This window comes from Eumetopias jubatus, unplaced genomic scaffold (assembly GCF_037043125.1).
Source record: "Eumetopias jubatus isolate StellerSeaLion01/CBP00866 unplaced genomic scaffold, mEumJub1_p1.0 scaffold_9, whole genome shotgun sequence".
Lineage (NCBI taxonomy): Eukaryota > Metazoa > Chordata > Mammalia > Carnivora > Otariidae > Eumetopias > Eumetopias jubatus.
Window position 1 is genome coordinate 8,210,842 of NW_028274815.1, and position 6,844 is coordinate 8,217,685.

A 6,844-nucleotide genomic window follows, 5' to 3' on the forward strand; every position below is an offset into this window, starting at 1 on the left:
CAGCCACTGGGTGGGTGCCAGACATCACTGGACTAGGGAAGGGAGTAGGGAAGTTATCTCCACCCTAACAAGCTTAATTCCTACCGAAGGATGAGATTAACAACCCAAGAGTAAACACGACAACCCAGACACTAAATGAGACAGCTTTAGAATCATGGTAAGCACCCTGGTATTTGTCCCCCCTCTGTGAAGAAACATTTTGTCCCAATTACAGACTTTTCCTCACATTCCAGAAGTCTTCCGTGTCCAGTGCCACGGCCAAGTGGGGAAGTGTCCACACCCCCAGCTCTCCTTGGCATGTCAATCAGCCAGTCATTGCCAGGCAAACATCATCCCCGCTCTGCAGCCTCCTGCAGGCAGCGGGGACCGGATATCTCTGCACATGGGGTCCTGGTAGTGGCCCGGCCTGGAGGGAGGACAGTCAGCCCTGTCTTGCCTGCAGCTTGCCACTGTGGGAGTGTGACCTGGCCGCCTCCCTGACTCTCTGAGCCTCTGTGTCTCCAGCCATTAAGGGAACGTTTTGGGCCAGATCCAGGGTCCTGTTCCAGCTCAGCTGTGTGATTATATTTTAGATTTAGAGGTCTTAATTGAAATGAGAGGCAAGGTCTTGACTGAGGAAGCCGGGTGGTGGGTCCCCGTGCTGTACATATATACCACTCACACCCGGGTTGCCCGTAGGTGCTGCCGCTCCTGCTAGCCCACGCCAGGCATGCAAACTCCTGCCCACATGCCGTACTTTCCTCTGGGGAGGCCACGTCTTGCCCAGGTGATCCATCTGACCCAGATAGGGAAACAGAAGCAAGGGAAGGAGGCGGAGCTGCTTCCTTGAGCGCTGGCCCGGCTGGCTGCAGGCAAACTTTTGGAGAGGCCCTTGGCCTTGGGTCTGGGAGTTAGCAGGGCCTGAGTCATTAAACCCAGCCACTAACCTGGATTTGAGAAGATAAATTCGGTGATGACTAAACCAGGCCTTATTCATACGCGTGGCGTTAATGTCTTTCTGCATATTTTCAGTAGACTCTGTCGTCTCCCAGACTCTTTCTTTCCTTGGAGAAAAGCAACAGATCCTTGTCAACTACGTGGTGGCCAACACCTAAAAGTTACACTAACGTGAAGGTGAGGTTTTTTTGTGTTTGGTGCAGAAGCTGTAATGGCAGCAAAGAAATACACCAAAAACCATGTTGGATGTGTATCCTTAGTTATGCCACCTAAGCTCCAGGACCAATTCCCATTTGTTAGCTACCCTCACCACTGAGCTCATTCTGGAACCCTTCCCTTCACTGGGTCTCTGGCTCCTCGTGTAAAATGCTCTCTGGCTGGATCGGCGTACGTAAATATGCAAAGCTCTTGCACTCTGATGTTCAAATCTCGAACTTCTTTTACAACGAGGCTCAAGTATAAATCCGCTGTATACGGTTTTTGAACCAAAGAATGAGGACATGTCTGAAGAAGGCGGTGTTTTCTCTTCATTTACTGACTAACATGGAAGGGCTTATAAAGGTATATATAGCGAATACAAATTTAAGGAGTCCCCTTTACTGGAAATAATTAAAGAACATAAAAGACAACACTTGGCGAACATTTATGTATCCATGCAGTCGATGTTGGAATATTGGACATTGAGAACCTCCTGGAAAATGGGTTTGTGTTCTGTCCACATGTCCAAGGTCATCTGCTGCAGCACCAAATATCCTCCCAGAAACACAAGAGTCGACTTCGGAGTGAGGCTCTCGTGACATCCAGTTACATGAGGACCTGGGAGAGTTTAGGGCCCGTCCCACAAGTTTCCCTAACTCAGGACACCTGGGAAGCAGTCATGGGACACTCTAGTCACCTGTGGATGTTTGACCATGTGTTCTGAAGCTCAGTCACTCACCACTCACTAGCCTTGCCCTGGAATCGCCTGACATGTTTCCAAAAATCCGATCCACCCTCCAAGGTGGAAAGTGTGCTACCTTCACCCATGTCCAAATGACGTGCCCCGTGCACAGCGAGCTTCCGGGAGGCCCTCCTTGCTCTGAGCAACACAGGTGTCATCACAGAAGAGGGGCACCCCTAAATGTGTCTGTGGGAAGCCAAAGACACCCATGTGTAAGTGGAAGTGCCAGGACGTCTGCTTTATAAAGTGTTGTCTCACTGCCCCACCTCGCCCCCGCCCTGGTGGGGCTCCCTGGCAAGTTGCTGGCACAGAGGCCTTCTGGCGGGAAGGGGGCCAGGACCTCCTGGAGCCCAGCAGCACCCTGCGGCAGGTCACTGGCCACACGGTACATTGCAGAGAAAAGATGGCTTCTGTCCAGATGTGAAGAGCCGGAGTTCATTTGACTGGCAAATTGGTTTGAGCAATATTTTGCTTCCCACAGCCTGCCTTCTGACCAGCCTGAAGACAGAGTCCCAGGACGTTGTGTGCTGAGCCGGCATTCAGATATGCCACCTGCCCCACGGGGGCCGACAGCAGGACAAAGGTTTTCAGATCTGACCGCTTTACTTGTTTATCTACAACTCTTCACTAGTGGCCTGGGGCCCAGAGGGTGAAGTCGGGGCGCCTAGCCGGGCACCCAGGACCCTCTGAGGTCTGTCCCACTCCCTTTCCCCGTCTCTTCTCCTGCACCGGGCTGTGTGCCAGCCCTCCTAAACCCCTTTGTTCTGCAAAGCCTGCCCACCTGTCATCCCAGCGCGCCTCACGCAGGATGGGCGCATTGGGTCTTGGCCCCTATCTCTTCCTACTCCCTTTGAAGTCAGGACCACAATTTACTTACCTTCACACATCCAGTTGCTAGCCCAGTACCTGGCACACGAAAGTCACTCAACATTGTTAGCTTGGAGCGAGGGCTGCCCTGAGAAATCTGTGACTTGTGGTTACGTGGCTGATTAGCTCATGGGAATTTCTCCCTACGTGCCGTCTAAAATCAGAGGGAGAAAAGATGCTGAATATTCTTCCTTCGGTCATTCATTCATTCAATCCATGTTCATCTTGAGCGTCTCCTACATGCAGTTGGTGTGCTGGACAACGGAGGATCCTGGGGCTGCTGCTCTGCGCTGGGTGCTGGGGCATCTTGGCACATCTGCCAAGGGCCCGACCTTCTGACCTACTGCCTCTTCTGTTCGATTTTCTCCTAGGCTCCTGGTGACTGCCTCTGACCTCACCTGTGGCAGCACCTGTGCTGGGTTTTGCCACTGCCCCACTTCTTGCTGGAGCCCCACCCTGATGAGCCCAGACACACGTTGCCTTATGCCCGGGGCGCCCGAGGCTCAGCCCAGCACGATACTGTTGGCCCTTCAGTCTTGGGTCTGACTTGGCAGGAATGTGGAGCTCATACCAACCCCAGGCAGAGCACACCCTTTCCAGAAGGCCTGCGTTGTGCCAGGCCCTCCACATGCTGATCCCTGCCATGCGAGGAAGAACTCTTGCAGGCTCTGGGGTTTCCCAGAGGTGGGGCCCCACCAGTCCCCCTTCAACCTGTGAGCCCTTATTCTAGGCCAGGCCCCCTCTAGCTGCCAAGGAGGAGATGGGCCAAGGAGGCCCCTGTCCTCAAGGAGCACGCAGTCAGAGGGGAGGCCATCTCCCAGGCGTGTGCTATGTATGTCTGGTCACCAGGACAGTGGCTCAGCCCAGCATGGGGGCCCAAGGACAAAGGCGTGAGCTGGCTCTGGGTATTAGAAACAGAGAGAAAATCTCCTCCGGCTGGGCTGAGCTGGGGAGGGGCCAAGGGCACTCAAGTTAAAGGCATGGAGAGAGGTAACCATTATGTACCTAGCTTCACTTGGCAAAAGAACTAAAGGCTATATGACAGGACGCACTCTGGGGACAGCCTCTGACCCTCAGGGGCCACTGTGATTGTGCAGACAGATCTCAATCTACATTTCCCATCAGCCCAACCAAATCCTTGCTGACAACAGGACCCAGTCATCTCAAAGGGTGGGAGGAGGGGTTAGCAGGTATTGAACATTCCCCTTCAGCACGCCATGCCCTATATCATTCTGGGCTCCAGCCCGCAGTTCAGTGGGGTGAATTTAACATGGGAACTAGTTACAGAGATAACAGAGTATCTAACTGCTGCAGAAAGCTGCTACCACCCATAGGCTGGGCATAAAAGGGAGGAAGGGCCCCCAGCAGAGCTGTGGCCACTGGGGGGCTGCCCAGTGGGACCTGGAACCACAGAGAGGCACCGACCAGAGGGCGCTGGAACCACCGAAGGGAAGCAGCCAATACCAGGGATATTGCTCAAAGCAGAGACAGGAGGAGAAGGACCCAGCTTCTCCCATCCTCCACTCTCTTACTGGGGCTCCCCAGTTGGACCCTGTTGGCAAGAGAGCTGGCAAGTGATGTTCAGGACTCAGCCCCCATCTCCGTCCACCCGAAAAACAGCCCGGCCCTGGGGGGTGGGGGGGTAGGCATGAGATCAAGCAGGCTAATGACAGGCACAGCTCTCTTTCCAAAGGCTTGTCAAAATCTTCTTCCTGCTAACTTGGAGGACACTTCCCAAGAAGAGTTCCAGTAAGCACAGTATTACGTTTCCCACTGGCTTGAGCAGCAGGGAAAACTAATCATCTCACATAGCAAGAAGTGTCAAGGAAGGGAGGCTCCAGTTTCATTCATTGAGAAACTCACAAACAATACTAAAGACCCAGGTCCTGTTCATCTTTCTCACTTCCATGCCCAGGGTGGAGGGAGCTCCCTTCATGGTTGCAGCTGCCTGGCCTGGCTGTCAGCATCAGACACAGTTTATAAAGCAAAGGCTCGTGGAAAGAGGTAGAGAGCATCTCTTCCTCCATCTCTCTTCACGCAAGAACTAACTGTCCCCAACATACATCCCTTCCTGTCTTAGTAAATGGAATGGATCACATCCTCTTGCCTTCTCAGTCTCTAGGAAGGAGGGTGGGACGTCCCTGGTTGACTTAAACTAATTTCTATTCACCCACTAGCACTAGAAATGCTTCTCTTACCTGCTGTCTTCCCCAGGGTGCACCTGAAAATGCCGTCTGGGTTGGGACCACCTGAAGGACCTGGGTCTGCAGGAGGCCAGAAGTCCCAGGAAGAGCCCAGCTGGGAGCTGAGCAGCCTGGAAGAGTCAGAACCAGCTGGATGAGAAAAAAGAGAAGTGACACAGATTGGGTTTTACAAAGGCAGCTGCTCCAATATGTCAACTCCACCCCCCCGCCAAGACATTAAGTGGAATCTGGGCTGCCTTGTGGCTTGTTTAAACCAACAGAATGTGGCAAAGGCGAGGCAGCTTCCACCTTGCGAGCTGGGATGCTGGCCTTTGGAGCCCTTGGGTCACCTTGTAAGATGGGAGGCTGCCCTGAGGCCACCATGCTGGGGGAACCCCAAGCCAGGTAAAGAGCCCCGTGCAGGGAGCAGATGGCCAGCACCAACACCTACAATCCAGCCCCAAGCCGGGGGGTCACTCGGCCACCAAATCTTCTCCGCTGAAGACCCAGACGTCATGGAGCAGAGACAAACCTGGCCCCACTGTCCATGACCCACTAAATCTGCACGTGTAATAGATGGTTGTTTTACCCCACTAAAGTTTGGGCTAATTTGTTACATAGCCATATAAAACTGAAAGAAGCAGCCATAATATTCTTACCAAAACTTCTGAGCGGGGTGCCTGGGCGGTTAAGCGTCTGATTCTTGGTTTCGGCTCAGGTCATGATCTCAGGGTTGCGAGATCGAGCTCCGTGTCAGGCCCTGGGCTCAGCAGGGAGTCTGCTTGAGGATTCTCTTTCCCTCTCCCTCTGCCCTTCCCCCCACTGACGCGCATGCTCTCTCTCCCTTTCTCTCCCTCCCTCTCTCTCCCTCCCTAAAATAAATAAATCTTAAAAAAAAAAAAATTCTGAGCTGGGCCTGCATACCCCTGTGAGCAGCTCTCTCTGGAAGAGCCCAGCTTTGGGGTTAAATATTTCCTAACACAGGATTGAGAGAGTGAGCTCTGGGGACAGAGTGCTTGGATCTGAGTCCCAGACCTCCCGGACAAGTCAGCTCCTTCCCCTGAATCTCAGTCTTCTCATCTCTAAATGGGGGAAATAATAGAAACCACCTCTTGGGGTTGCCATGGAGATTAAATGAGATAATTTACAATCTACTGAAACTGACACCTGCAACGGAAACCTTTTTAACGTCCTCTGCCTCAATACAACAAAACTGTTTTCTGTTAGTAACTTCTGTAAAAACCAGCAGCAACGATCACTTTCTTGATTTGTTCTTTAGGTTTAAAACAACCAAAAAATCGTTTTAAAAGAAGAAACTTCAATTCTACGGATATTATTCAAATTAAATTAAATGTTCCGTGTATGAACAAAAATCCGTACCCACCAAATACAAATACCACATCTTACAGTTAGCATCCCCACTGCTTACACTTTCTGTATCGAAACTACATATGGAAGGACAAAATTGAAATAATTCAAGCTCTGTTCTTTTGCATTCCCAACCTTGTGACATTGTTGTTTATTTCATATCTGTCATGGGAGTTGGAGACATGAGTTGTTCCTGGGCTGAGCTCAAAGCCAGGGACGTTCGGTGTCAAAAGCAGAAACGTCCTGGGTGATTGGCGAGGACCAGCTGGTTAGCCTCCGGAAGGACTGCAAACCACGAGAAACAGAACAAACACATGTAGCCAAGTGTGTGTGAATCAGGGGCCCAACTACAGAACTGAGAGTTTTCTGAATTAACCGAGGTGCAGAATAGGACGTTTATGAACCAGGCGAGCAATGAAAACGTGACGTTTCGTAGACGTATCATTAAAACGCAATTATAACCACAGCGATTGTTTAGAACAAAGGACCTTCTTCAAGGAGGAGTATTTCATCTGTGCCACTAGATGGAATCGATGGGCCAGGGGACAAT

At 51.7% G+C, this 6,844-nt stretch overlaps 1 long non-coding RNA gene across 1 annotated transcript; it reads right to left on the reverse strand.

Annotated features, from left to right (window-relative positions):
- Positions 1-1,452: 1,452 nt before the first annotated feature.
- Positions 1,453-5,981, reverse strand: LOC114205863 (uncharacterized). The gene is made up of 2 exons (XR_015768896.1): positions 5,586-5,981; positions 1,453-5,076 (listed from the first exon to the last, which is right to left on the reverse strand). It is a non-coding gene; the product is annotated as an uncharacterized LOC114205863 (long non-coding RNA).
- Between the last annotated feature and the right edge of the window lie 863 nt (positions 5,982-6,844).